This window comes from Tupaia chinensis, unplaced genomic scaffold (genome assembly GCF_000334495.1).
Source record: "Tupaia chinensis unplaced genomic scaffold, TupChi_1.0 Scaffold000078_1, whole genome shotgun sequence".
Classification (NCBI taxonomy): Eukaryota; Metazoa; Chordata; class Mammalia; order Scandentia; family Tupaiidae; genus Tupaia; species Tupaia belangeri.
In genome coordinates, this window is record NW_006159539.1 from 11,487,080 (window position 1) to 11,501,648 (window position 14,569).

Consider the following 14,569-nt stretch of genomic DNA (forward strand, 5'->3'; position numbering starts at 1 on the left):
AATAATAATAATAATAATAATAATAATAATAATAATAAAGTTAGATTCTTATGGCCACTGTCCGAGAGACAAAGTGAGACCTATGTAAGAAGAGGGATTGGGAACCAGCAGTTAGCTTAATGGCTATGTCGCTGGACTCCCACGTAGTTGACCGCGGTTCGCGTCCCGGACCCGGTGGCTTAAAACTCACGCCGGGCGCGTGTGCGTGCGTGCCCAAGATCCCGAGAGGAGAATGGAGGAGAAGGGATTGCGGCGTGACCATCCCCCCTGGGGGGTGATTTCTCGCTTTCTGTTTCTCTGTCTCTGTCTGTCTGGTGAGCGCACGCGCCCTATAGCGAAAACCTCTCCAAAAAAAAAAAAAGAAGAGGGATTTATCTAAGACGTTTGATCCCCTTCTTTCCCACGACTGCTCTGAGTTCACATTTTCTAACACAAGCATCAATTAGATCTTGGAAACAAGATGAAGAAAAGCATTAAATGAGATCAAAACATGATCAGCTTCCTCTGAATTCTACCTTATGTTTTAGTCACTCTATTGGCTCCCTGGCTTGGAGTCATTTCAAATTCCCACTGGTTTAGTGGCACGATTATCTTCTCATTCTTCATTTAAAAATACGTTACGACTTTAAAAAAAAAAAAAAAAATCCTCCCCACCACCTCATTCCTCTTGTGAGTTCTCTTTTAAGAACTCAAATTGCAAAGGACATCACAAGTGAAATAGGATACTTTGAGCATTCTGTTTACTGGTGGACGCAGCTCAAGGGAGCAGTAGAAATTGTCAGTAAAGAAGTTTATAGCTTCTGTTTGCTTTAAGTTGAAAAGGCCATGTTAGTCTTGATAATCATCTCAGAGATATTGGCTTGTGTCTTGGTATCCAGACAGCTGAGGTGCTGTACAAATATTATCCAGCTACTGACATGTGACTCAAAAACTGGCAAGAAAAATACTTTTTTTTTTGAGAGGTTTTTGCTATAGGGTGCGTGCACTCACCAGAAAGACAGAGAGAGACATAGAGACAGAAAGCGAGAAATTATTCCCCGGGGGGGAATGGCCACGTCACAATCCCTCCTCCTCCATTCTCCTCTTGGGATCTTGGGCACACATGCACACATGCCCAGCATGAGTTTAAGCCACTGGGTCTGGGACTCGAACCACGGTTGACTACATGGGAGTCCAGCAACATAGCCATTACTCCAACTGATGGTCCCAGAAAAAAGTTTTTGTAATAGCTCCATATTTATTTATTTTTAGGTTTTGCCATGATGTGTATGCACTTACTGGAGAGAGACAGAGAGAGACAGAAACAGTGAGAGAGAGAGTGAGAAATCATCCTCCCCTAGGATGGATGGCCATGCCACAATCCCTTCTCCGTTCACTTCTTGAGATTTTGGGCATGCACACACACGTGCCCAGTGTGAATTTCAAGTCACTGGGTTCAGGACTCAAACCATGGAGTCGGGCATGTGGGATCTAGTGCCTTCGTCCACCACCATGCTACCTACTGACTAGCCAGTGGTTTTGCTTTTTAAATAATTATTTTTATTTTATTATATTTTGTTATTTATTATTCAATTTGACCAGAGAGAGACAAGGACTGAGAGAGAGGGAGAGTAAAAAAGCAAACTGCTGAGACTAGCACATGGCATAATGGTTACGTTGCTGGACTCCCATGTAGTCGACTGTGGTTCGAGTCCCAGACCCAGTGGCTTAAAACTCACGCTGGGTGCATGTGCGTGCGTGCCCAAGATCCCGAGAGGAGAATGGAGGAGAAGGGATTGCAGCATGTTCATCCCCTCAGGGAGGCAATTTCTCATTTTCTGTCTCTCTAATTCTGTCTCTCTGGCAAGTGCATATACACCCTATAGCAAAAATCTCTCTCAAAAAAAAAAAAAAAAAAAGAAAAAAGAAAGAAAGAAAAGAAAAAGAAACAAAGAAAGAAAGTAAGAAAGAAAGTTACTGTGGTCAGCTCTGTAGGAGTCCAGCACCTAGACTATCACGCCATCTGCTGGCCCACTTTTATTATTTAATTTAATTTTATTTATTCATTCATTTGTTTTAATTTGACCGGAGAGAGAGACACATACACAGAAAGGGAGAGGGAAAGTGAGAAAACAAGCCTCCAGGTCCAGGACTCAAACTGTAGTCAGCCATGTGGGAATGTCCAGTACCTTAACCACCATGCCACCTGCTGACCCCCGTTCTTTGTTTGTAAAGAATGATTTATTGAATTTTATTTATCATTATTCCTATTTCTGAAATTTTACTACAAAGCATGTGTGCTCACCAGAGAGACAGAAGGAAAGAGAAGGGATTGAGAAAGCAAGCCGCCCAGTCCAGGCCTCAAACCAGTCGACCATGTGGGAGTCCAGTGCTTTAACTACCACATCACCTACTGGCGCTGGTCAGCATGTTTTTTAAGCTGCCAGGACCCAAATTTGAATGAGGGCTGGCCACATGGGATCTAGCTCCCTACGCACTGAGCAGCCCCAAATTCTCTTATTAACAATATTATGGTAAATATGATTCCAGGGGTCATAGGGTGGTGCAGCAGTAACACAGCTAGAGCTACATGAGAAGGTTCTGGGTTCTTATCCTGAGGCCTCCCTGTACACACCACGCAGGCTCATGATCCAGGCTGACTGAGGCTGGGGACAGATCGTGGCATGAAGACCCTGTTAGGTGTGACTCTCTCTTTCTGAAGAAATGAACTTTTTTTTTTTTTAAAGGAAATGCTGATGGCATAACATGGTCATGGAAGAAAACAAATAAACTTAAAAAGAAATATGGGACCAGTAGGTGGCATGATGGTTAGAGTGACTGAATCTCACGTGAACAACCGAGCAGTTAAAATCCTGAACTTGGCAATTTGAAAAATACTTCTGGGCATATGGGCGTACATGCCCAAAATCCCAAGAAGAGAATGGAGGAGGAGGGGTCGTGGTGTGGCCATCGCCCTTGTTGGGGGGAGGGGTGATTTCTCACTTTCCCTCTACCTTTGTGTCTCTTGGGCGAGCCCATGTGCCCTGTATCAAAAAGACTTAAAAAAAAAAAAAAAGAAAAGAAAAGAAAAAGGAAAGAACCTATTGCAAGAGATTCATATGGAATCAGATGACACAAACACAAAAGATGGGAAATACAGTCTTTGGCCAATTGCAGATGCTTCTGTTGGCTTTGTGAAGACTGTACAACTGGATTCACGTGGCCTAGCTTCTAGGGCTCAGAGGTGATACCAGTACCCCACAGTGCTGCAGGCCATATAGTGACCATGGTTCAGACCTTAAGCTGGCCTGAGAAATGTACCAGGTGCCCAGGATCCCGAGGAGCTGGAGGGCTGGAGAAAGAGATCGCCGTGTGATGAGCAATCTCTCTACTCCTTGCTCTCTCTGCTGTCTCTCCCTCTCTTTCATGTCCACATGCTTTCAATTATTATTATTATTTAAACTATTGAGTTGGGCACTTTATTATTATTTAAACATTTTATTTATTATTATTATTCAATTTGGCCAGAGAGACAGAGAGAGAGAGAGAGAGAGAGTGAGAAAGCAAGCCACCAGGCCCAGGACTCGAAACATAGTCGGCCATGTGGAAGATCAGTGCCTTAACTACCATGCCACTTGCTGGCTCCTATGCTTTCAATTATTTTATTTTTTTTTAAGCACTATCATTACTTTTATGATGTTGATATGAAGCCAATATAATACCCTCTGCCATCTTGGAAAATTAGATACATGCACAGATGCCTATTCCCATAAATAATTAAAAATAATTATTTTATTCATTTTTTAAAGAATTACTTTATTTATCTACTTTTTATTTAATTAATTAATTAATTAATTAATTTATTTATTTTTTATTTCACCTGAGAGGGACAGAGCAAGAGAGAGAAAGAGGGAAAGTGAGAAAGTAAGCTGCCAAGTCTAGGACTCTAACCATGGTTGTCCATGCAGGAGTCCAGCGCCCTTAACCACCACACACCTGCAGGCCCGATTTATTTTTCAAAGGTTCATTTTATTTATTTATGTAGTTATTTTAATTTTGCCATAAGGCATGTGCACTCACCGAAGAGAGACAGATACAGAGAAGGTGAGAGATCACCCTCTGAGGGATGGCCGTGCCACCGTCCCTTTTCCTTCAGCTTTCTCTCAGGACTGTGGGCATACACATGCTCCTGGTGCTTTTTTTTTTTTTTTTTTTTTAAGAATTATTTTATTTAACTTTATTTATCCATTTTTTAAATTTCAATTTGACCAGGGAGCGAGAGAGAGAGAGAGAGAGAGAAAGCCGCCAGGTTCAGGACTCGAACCGTAGTTGGCCATGTGGGAATCCAGCGCCTTTAACCACCACGCCATCTGCCGGCTCCCCTGCTGCATTTTTAAAGCCAGCAAGGTCCAGTCAGATTGCATAGTAGGCCATGAGGCATCCAGCCTCCTTAACCGCCATGCCACCCGCTGGACCTTAATTACATAATTATTACAACCAATGTATACACTCCTCAATGCAAACATTCCTAAGGAAAAAAATAAGGAATTGGGCCAGCCAGCGATATGGAGTTTAAGGCAGCTGGATCTTACATGGCTATGTGGTTCAAGCTGATCTGGAGGCTTAAAAAATAAGACATAATTAATAAGGAACAAGGATCTATTAATTAATTCTAGAATAACCAGACATAATTTTTCTTTCTTTTTTTCTTTTTTCTTTCTTTCTCTGTCTCTCTCTCTCTCTCTTTTTTTTTTTTGGAGAGATTTTCGCTATAGGGCGCGTGCGCTCGCCAGACAGACAGAGAGAGACATAGGGACAGAAAGCGAGAAGTCACCCCCCGGGGGGATGGTCACACCGCAATCCCTTCTCCTCCATTCTCCTCTCGGGATCTTGGGCACACACGCACATGCGCCCGGCGTGAGTTTTAAGCCACTGGGTCCAGGACGCGAACCGCGGTTGACTACGTGGGAGTCCAGCGACATAGCCATTACGCTAACTGCTGGTTCCCTCTCTCTCTCTTTTTTTTTTTAGACTTTTGCCATAGGCTTGCCAGAGAGACAGAGAGAAATCGCCCCCTCCAGGGGGATGGCCAGGCCATAATCCTTTCTCCTCCCTTCTCCTGTCAGGACTGTGGGCACAATAGGTCATATGCCCAGAGTGATTTTCAAGCTGGGACTAGAACATGGTGCCATGTGGGAGTCCAGTGCTTTAGCCACTGGACTTAACCATCTGCTGGCCCCCACTTTTTTCCTTAAAGTCTTTTTTTCTTCAATTGCCAGAGGGTGTGTGTACATGCGTAACGTGAGAGAGAACCTCTCAATGGGGAATGGTCATGCCATAATCCTTTTCCTCCCTCCCTCCTTCCTAGGATTTGAGGCACCCAAGCACACATGCCCTGTGTGTTTTTCAAGCTGTCCAGGGCCAGGATTTGTGTATTGTTGGCCTGTGGGATTCAGTTCCCTTAACTGCAGTATTATAGGTCAGTTTACAGTTAACTTTTTTATAATACTTTATTATTTTTAAAAATAATTATTTTATTTAACTTACTTATTTATTCTTTTTTTAATTTGAAGAGAGAGAGACAGTGTGTGAGAGAGAGAGAGAAAGAGAGAAGGAAAGTGAGAAAGCAAGCTGCCAGGTCCGGGAGGCAAACCACAGTTGGCCATGTGGGAATCCAGCACCTTTAACCACCACGCCACCTGCTGGCTCCTACAAATAACGTTTTCTTAAACTATGGTTAGATTTATTGAATGCAAACAATGAGTCTGGAGAAAAAAAATTCATAAATATTGACTAGAAATTATTTATCTCTAGATACTTCAGAGTTTCTAACTAAATAATAAAACACAGTTTGCCTGGGCCAGCAGGTGGTGTGGTGGTTAAGGTGTTAGATTCCCACATGGCTGATGGCTGTTCGAGTCTGGGACCTGGTGGCTTGAAAATCACAACAAATAAATAGATAAATAAAGAAAGTTAAAAAATGTGGGACCAGCAGATGGCATGGTGATTAAGGCGCTGGACACTCCCACATGGCTGACTATGGTTCAAGTCCCGGACCTGGTGGCTTGCTTTCTCACTTTCCTTCTTTCTGTGTCTCTCTCTGTCAAGTTAAAAATAAATGAATGAATAAATAAATTTTTTTTTTAAAAAAGAAAAGAAACGGTTCCCACTTTGCAGTCATAGGTTTGGCCCCTGTGCTCACAGATCCAATCATTTTTCATCCAGGTACAGAACAATGGTAGAGCTGGTACTCATTCTGTCTCCTGTGAGAGCGTAAAGCTGAGAACGAAGAGTTAATATTTACCTATCAAGAAAGAAAGCCTTTCAGGGCAGTGAGTTATTATCTTGGCGTAAATTTGAAATAATAAAAAATTACAGAAATAGAGTGAGTTATAGGAATAAGGTTTTCTTGGTTTGGGGAAGAAAGACTAAAAATGATGGTGTGTTTCCTGGAGTTGGGCAGGGATTTTGTGTGTAGGGGAATTATCTAAAAATTGAAATAATACATTGATGGATTCAAAAGTTAAAACTGATTGTTATTGGGGCTGGCAGGTAGCATGGTGGTTAAGGGCGCTGGATTCCCACACATCAATGCGGTTCAAGTCCCAAATCTGGCAGCTTGCTTTCTCGCTCTCTCTTGTGCTCTCTCTGTCCCTCTCTGGTCAAATTTAAATAAATAAAGTTAAATAAAATATATTTTTTGTTTGGGGAGGCTTTTGCTATAGAGCACATGTGCTTGCCAGAAAGACAGAGACAGAAAGGCAGAAAGCAAGAAATCACCCCACAGGGGGGATGGCCATGCCACAATCCCTTCTCCTCCGTTCTCCTCTCGGGATCTTGGGCACACACGCACACGTGTCCGGCGTGAGTTTAAGCCACCGAGTCCGGGACTCGAACCACAGTCAACTACATGGGAGTCCAGCAACATAGCCATTATACCAGCTGTTGGTCCCAAATAAAATAATTCTTATAAAATAAAAAAGACTATTATTGGGGCTGGCAGGTGGCGTGGTGGTTAAGGTGCTAGACTCCCACATGGTAGACTGTGGTTTGAGTATCTAACCTGGCCGCTTACTTTCTCACTCTCTCTGGTCAAATTGAATTATAATAATAATAACAAATAAAATATAATAGAGAATTATTTTTTAAAATAGGATTGTTCTTTATGCTACAAAACTCAGGATGCTAGAAATTTGATTTTGTATCAAGTATGGCTGCATGAGTTGTCTTTACTGGGACGAGATGGCCTTTAATAATCTTCCATGGTCGCCAGTGAAAAAATTCTTCCCATGTTGCCAATTTAGTGAGCATAAATTACTGGGAATCTTATATGGAATAAATTATGTTCCTAAGCCTTCTCAGATGTGCAGCCAATAGAGATTTTCAAGCAGAAAACGAAATGCAAAATTTAGCTGGAAGGGGCAGTGGTGTGTATTTGGAACCCTCTCTGGAGTTGTTTTCTCTCCACCCCGTGAGGGGATTACAGGCCGCATTCCAACCTGAGGCTTGCCTAACCACATGCGGCTCTTCAGAAACCTGCATGTGGTTTTCTTCTTAAATTTAAATAAAACAACAAGGAATATTGCAATGTAGAAGTGCCAGTGGGCCCGAGGGGGGTGGGGAAAAACAGAACTCTGCTTGAGTCACAGAAGGGACAAAGAAGGAAAGTGTCACTGATCCCAAATGTGCCGTTGCCTGACTGTATGCTTCCTTCAGAACCCTGCTCTGCCATCCCTTTTTGTAAAATCATTGCAAGTGCAATTCCTGCGTCCTCAGAAATGCAAGGTAAGTTTAATTGATTTGTGGCTTCCCACATTGCTGAAGATGAAGTGGTACTTTGGCTGTTGAAAGGTGAGGGGACTTGATTTCAATGCAGACATAAGATGTTGCCTTCTCTCAACTGACAGATGGAAATTCTGCTTCAGAATTCATTACTGGATGTGAAGGACAATGGTGAAAATGTGAATCTGCTAAACAGCTCGACAGGTCACAATACAGGCAGACCATTAAAAGTTAAATGAATTGGGAAGTTAAAATTCAGTGGGAAATACATGTATGGAGAGGTTTCTAGGTTTCCCGATGATCTTTTCAGATGATTTTTTTTTTTTCTGTGTCATCTTAAGTATTCTCCACTTTAAAAAATACATCTTTTTTTTTAAGGCTTTTGCCAGAGGACATGTATGCCCACCGGTGAGAGTCAGAGAAAGACAGTGAGAGAGAAAGTGAGAAATCCTCCAGGGGAGATAGCCACTCTGGAATCCCTTGTCCTCCATTCCCTCCTGAGATTTTGGGTGCAAACACACACACCTGTGTGATTTTCAAGCCAGCAGGCCTGGGACTTGAACTGTGGTCAGCCATCTGGGAGTCCAGACCCTTAACCACTATGCCACTTGCTGGCCCCATCTCCATTTTCTTTGAGCTGCTAAGGTATTCCACCTCATTAGAACTTTGTTTCTATGCAATACATTGATATATGAGCATAAAGTAATATCCCTTATCTAAGATACTAGATATCAAGGCCAGCAGGTGGCTTGGTGGTTAGGGTCCTAGATTCCCACATGGTCTTCTGCAGTTTGAGTCCTGGACCTGGTGACTTGCTTTCTCACTTTCCCTCTCAGTCTGTCTCTCTCTGCTGTGTGCGAGTGAGAAAGGAGAGAAGACATACCATCTAGCTGTGTCTAACTCTACCATCCCAAATATGTGGTTGCAGAGTGTCCACTAACAGAAAATTAAGTTATAGAACAACACATGTTAATTATAAGTAGACAAAATGTAAAAAAGGCAAATGAAAAAAATTTAGAGAGAGAGAGACAGACAGAGACAGAGAGAAGGAGAGGTAGAAAGTACCCTCCCTCCCATAGGAGATGGTCATGCTGCAATCTCTCCTTTGCTTCTGCCTTCTCCCAGAAGTTTGGGCCTGTACGCACATGTGCTTGTCGTGGTTTTCTTTTCTTTTACTGTTTTTTTTTGTTTGTTTTTTTTTTTTTTTGAGAGGTGCTTGCTATAGGGAACGTGCACTCACCAGAAAGACAGAGCGAGACAGAGACAGAAAGCGAGAAATCACCCTCCTCCCTCCAGGGGGAGTGGCCACGCCGCAATCCCTTCTCGTTCTCCTCTTGGGATCTTGCGCATGCACACACACGTGCCTGGCATGAGTTTAAGCCACAGGGGCCGGGACTCAAACTGGTTGACTGCTTGGGAGTCCAACGATGTAGCCATTACACCATCTGCTGGTCCCCATCTTTTCTTTTCTTTTCTTTTTTTTTTTTTTTTGAGAGAGATTTTTGCTATAAGGTGCATGTGCTCACCTGCAAGATATAGAGAAAAAGTGAATAATCACCCCCAGGGGGAATGGCCACAATGCAATCCCTTCTCTGTTTTCCTCTTAGGATCGTGGGCACTCATGCACACATGCCTAGCATGATTTTCAAGCCACTGGGTCTGGGACTCGAATCATGGTCAGCCACATGGGGGTCCAGCACTCTAACCACTGTGCCCCCTGCTAGCCCACACTGTATTTTTCAAGCCACTGAGTCCAGCACTCAAACTTTGCAGTGGGATCTGGTCCCCTTAACTCCTAGGCCATGGGCCAACCCAGAGAAAAAATTTTTGGAGCCTTTTTTTTGTTTGTTTAATTGCCAGAGGGCATGTACACACACTGGAGAGAGACTGAGAGATTGGGAGAAAGAGAAAGAGAGACAAAAAGTCCTAAGGACTTTTTTTTTTTTTTTTTTTTTTCCATTTCTCTACCCTATTGGAATTTGGGGCACACAGGCCTGGAGTATTTTTCAAGCTGCCAGATCCAGGACTTAAACTCACTGTTGGCCATATAGAATCTAATTCCCTTAACCACTAGGCCATGGAGCCTGCCTGAAAAACCAATTCCCGAAAGGGACATTGTCCTTTTTTGGAAACTAGGTAATAAAAAGTTAATCGTAGCTTCTGGTGTGGGCGCCTGTTCTTTCTCTCCCTCTCTTGGCTCACTCTGTCTGGGAAGCCTTACAGAAAGGCCCATGTGGTGAGGATCTGGAGTCTTTGCCAACGGCCGGCCAGCGAGGAACCGAGGCCTGCCAACAACTGAGAGTGAGCTTGGAAACATATCCTTTGGCCCGAGCCGAGTCTTACAATGACCTCAGCTCCGTCCAACGGCTAGACTGCAACCTCATCAGAGACCCTGAACCAAAACCACCCAGCTAAGTCCTTTTCCCATTTCTGACCCTCAGAAACGGAGATAATAAATGTTCGTTTTGACTTGCCAAGATACTGGTTAATGTATTACATAGCAATAGATAACCAGTGCACCCCTATGAGGGAACTAGGACAGACTAGATTTTAAAAGGCACTTAATAGGCCCGTCCCAGTGGTGCGGCCTTAATGCAAGTGCCCTGTGAGGCTGGAAGCCATGTGGCGACTGTGGGTTCGGATCTCTGGGTCAGCTTGAAAACACATGGGTCAGTCCTGAGCTGGATGAGAGGAGAGGCTGGGAAAAGGGACTGCAGCCCGGTGAGACCCTGCGGAGGGTGCTCCTTTCCCTTCTTTCTTTCACATGCCCTCTCCATCATAGAAACGGAAATGGCACTTAATTCAATTTGTTGAGTGCGTGAATTACAATGAATAAATGAAAAGTTTAATTTATACCCATCCACACCGTTCTCTATTTTTATAGCCTCTTGTAAAGCAGCTTCACAGAAGAGTGTTTCTGAAAGGCAATCTCTTTAATTATTAAAAGTTCAGTCATTCAACAAGTATTTATTGCCGCTACTATTTGTCAATGAGTCGCTCTCTTCGACTCCGAAATAAATACTGGTAAGTCCGATTGAATGCCTGCCAGGCTTTTACAAAGGGATATTTATTGGCTCTTTCTCTGCAAGGTTCTCTGCAGGTTAGCACCTGTATGCTGGGTTGGGTAGACATAGCTGACCAAGAAATATGAAAGGTTAGCAGAAGGAGAGAAAGGGGGATTTATTTTATTATTTTTTTATTTACTTTGGAAAGAGAAATGCTTGGATGCCTTTTGAAACACTACAGTTCTGTCTTTTTGGCATCCTTAGCTGGTAAAGTGGGGATAATAATTATACCAAAAACATGGGATTAGAAGAGCACCTGTTATATTTGTTCTATGTGTATCTGTTATTAATACTCAACATTCTAGGGACCAGCAGTTAGCGTAATGGCTATGTCATTGGACTCCCTTGCAGTCAATCACGGTTCCCGTCCGGGACCCGGTGGCTTAAAACTCACGCCGGGCGCGTGTGCGTGCGTGCCCAAGATCCCGAGAGGAGAATGGAGGAGAAGGGATTGTGGCGTGGCCATCCCCCCTGGGGGGTGATTTCTTGCTTTCTGTCTCTCTGTCTCTCTCTGTCTGGCTGGCGAGCGCACGTGCCCTATAGCAAAAACCTCTCCAAAAAAAAAAAATACTCAACATTCTGGAATGACCAGGAGTGAAGAAAGAATAAAATAAAAGGAGTAATTCCAGCTCTATAAATTTGCTTTTTTCTAGAGTTTTCTTTCCCCCATAAGGCATGTGCACACTGGAGAGATAGAGAAGGAAAAAGTAAGAAATCACCCTGAGAGGGCATGGCCATACCACTATCCCTTCTCCTCCATTCTCCTCTCAGGACTTTGGGCATGCATGCACATGTGCTCAGGGTGTTTCAAGCTGCTGGATCTGGGACTCAAACTGCAGTCGATTATGTGGGAGTCCAGCGTCTTAACTACTATGCCACCTGCTGGCCCCTATACATTTGCTTTGTGTTTCTGCTTCCTGTTTATGAGCAGCTATTGGAGTCCTAACAGACAATACATATCAACCACAGAAACTTTGCACAACTGCGAAATCTCCCTGGGTCAGTGAGGTTGCCTTCAGTTATAGGTAAGAGAACCTCGCTATCCCTGGCCTAATCACAAAGAGAATGTTATCAGCTCATGTAATGGAAAAGACCAGGAGAAGGGCACTATTCTTTTTTTTTTTTTCATCTCTTTGCTCTGATTTCCTTTGTGTTAGCTTCATTCTCTAGTACACTCTTTGGATGGTAGCATCTCCAAAGTTCTATTTTACTAGTTTAGCTTCTTTCTCAATAGCTGTGTCAAACATGACAGGGCTAACATGCATAGATCTAGATTGGGTCATATGACCAACCTTAAAAAAAAAACCCACCGTTATTCTGATTGGTCAGTCTGCAACCAATGAGTAGAGACAGCCCATTAAGGCCTGAGACTGGAGAAAGGAGACAGTGAGTGTCCTGAAGAAAAACCAAGGTGCTATAATATAAAGGGGGAAATGGTTGCTGGATAGAGGAAAATGGCTAGTATAAATTGATTTTTTAAAAAACAATTATTTCATTTAAACTTATTTATTTTATTTTTGTCCAGAGAGAGAGAGAGAGAGAGAGAGAGAGAGAGAGAGAGAGAGAGAGAGAGAGAAAGTGAGAAAGCAAGCCACCAGGTCTGGGACTTGAACCATGGTCAACCATGGGAGTCCAGTGCCCTTAACCACCATGCCACCTGCCGGCCCCTCTGCTATTTACTTTTGCTTAATCTGCAAGCAGTACAGGTTTCAAGCACAGCTGTGATAAAAATAGAAACACTGTCTTTGCGCCCTATTTTTCTTTTCCTTTCTCCTTCCTTCCTTTCTCTCTCTCTTTTTCTTTTTTCTTTTCTTTTCTCTTTTCTTTATTTCTTCTTTCTTTTTCTTTTTCTTTCTCTCTCTCCCTCTCTTTCTCTCCCTTCCTTCCTTCCTTCCTTCCTTCCTTCCTTCCTTTCCTTTTTAAATAATTGCCAGAGAGTGTGTGCATGTGTGTGTGTGGGGGGGGGGAGACAGAGACAGAGAGAGACAGAACCTCTCAACAGGGCATGGTCACATCAATTCCTTCTCCTCCCATACTGCTGGAATTTTTGGCATGCATGCTTATGCACCTAGAGGGATTTTTTGTTTGATTTCTTTTTCTTTTTTTCTTTTTCTTTCTTTCTTTTTTTTTTTTTAACTATAGGGCATGTGTGTTTGCTAGAGAGACAGAGAGAGACAAGAGAGAGGGAGAGTGAGATATCAGCCTCTAAGGGGAATGGCCACACTGCAACCCCTTCTCCTCCATTCTCTTCTTGGAACTTTGGGCATGCACGCACATGTGCCTAGCGTGATTTTCAAGCTGCTGAGTCCAGGACTCGAAACATGGTCGGCCATATGGGGGGCCACTGCCTTAACTACCGCACCACCTGCCGGCCCATGCCTGGAGTGTTTTGAATCCCCCAGGGCCAAGATTGGAATGGCCGGGGGCGCTACGGGGGATTTTACTTCCTTAACCACCAGCCCACAAGGCTATCCCGTGTGTCCTATTTTTCCATAGGTATCGATTACTGTTTCCTCAAAGGTAGTGTGTACAGTTCTGAGACGGCCACTTCCTCCTTGAGATCACCTCCATTTATCTGTGTGGGCAGAGTCTGCCATTTCCTTCTATTTAGTTCTTGGGTGGGACTCATTTTCAACTGTCACCGATAAAGTCCTCCCTAAATACCAAGTCAATTCATAAAAACCCACCGGCAGACTGGGCTTTGACTAACTTCTTGCATACATCTTATCAACTGACACTTGAATAGCACATTCTTCTTCCCTAGCTGCTTTGCATGTGAACTCTCTCAGTGATTCTCATGCAAGCACTGGACGGAGGTAGGACAGATAATGATACTGTCATCCTTAGGGCGTGGATGACCAAACAGGTCTAAGGAGGTGGGGTCACCTACTCACACTCAAGCAGGTGCGAGCAGTAATTAATGTTGAGTCTTTAGATTCTAGGACTCAGGTATTTTCCCCTACATCTCATTATCTGAGTTTGGGTGAAGTAAGCAGAAATGGCTGGAAATGAACAGGAAAAACTCTGGAATCAAAGGACCAGCAGTTGGAAGCCTAGATCTGCTGATTACTGTTTGTGTGACTTTAAGCAAATTATTTTTTCTAGAATTACTTATTTATTTTAGAATTATGTATTTTTTATTTATTAAATTTATTAATGATTATTTTATTCTTTAAAGAATTATTTTATCTGAACTTACCATCGGCTGGGCCCCACAATATTGCTTTTGGTGTATTTCCAGTAGCATAAAGTGTAGTCTTTGAGACAACCTAATGTTTTCATAGGGAAAAAAAAATTAGAGAGACAGAGGAAGATAATAGCAAAAAAAGAGGGGAAAAAAAGGAAAGAAAATGAAGTGAATTTAAACTTTAATGATTTTACGTTATCAAAAGACTTTATTACTGACATTGAAGAGGGTAGCCCCAAAATTAACATTATCTTGCTAATACCTGCTGTGTGCCCATAATGTTTCATCTGAAGTCTACTCTCTTTGGAAAAAAGAAAGGAATGCTCCTTAACTGTTTCTAAGTTGGGAGATGTACTCTGATAATACTTGTTAGAGAACCAGATTAAAAAACAAAAACGGGGGCCAGCAGGTGACCTAGCAGTTAAGGCTCTGGGCTCTGGACTCTCACATGGTCGATCACAGTTCAAGTCCTGGACCTGGTGGCTTGAAACTCACCAGGTGTGCATGCATGCCCAACAGCCCAAGGAAAGAATGGAAAAGAAGGAACTGCAGCGTG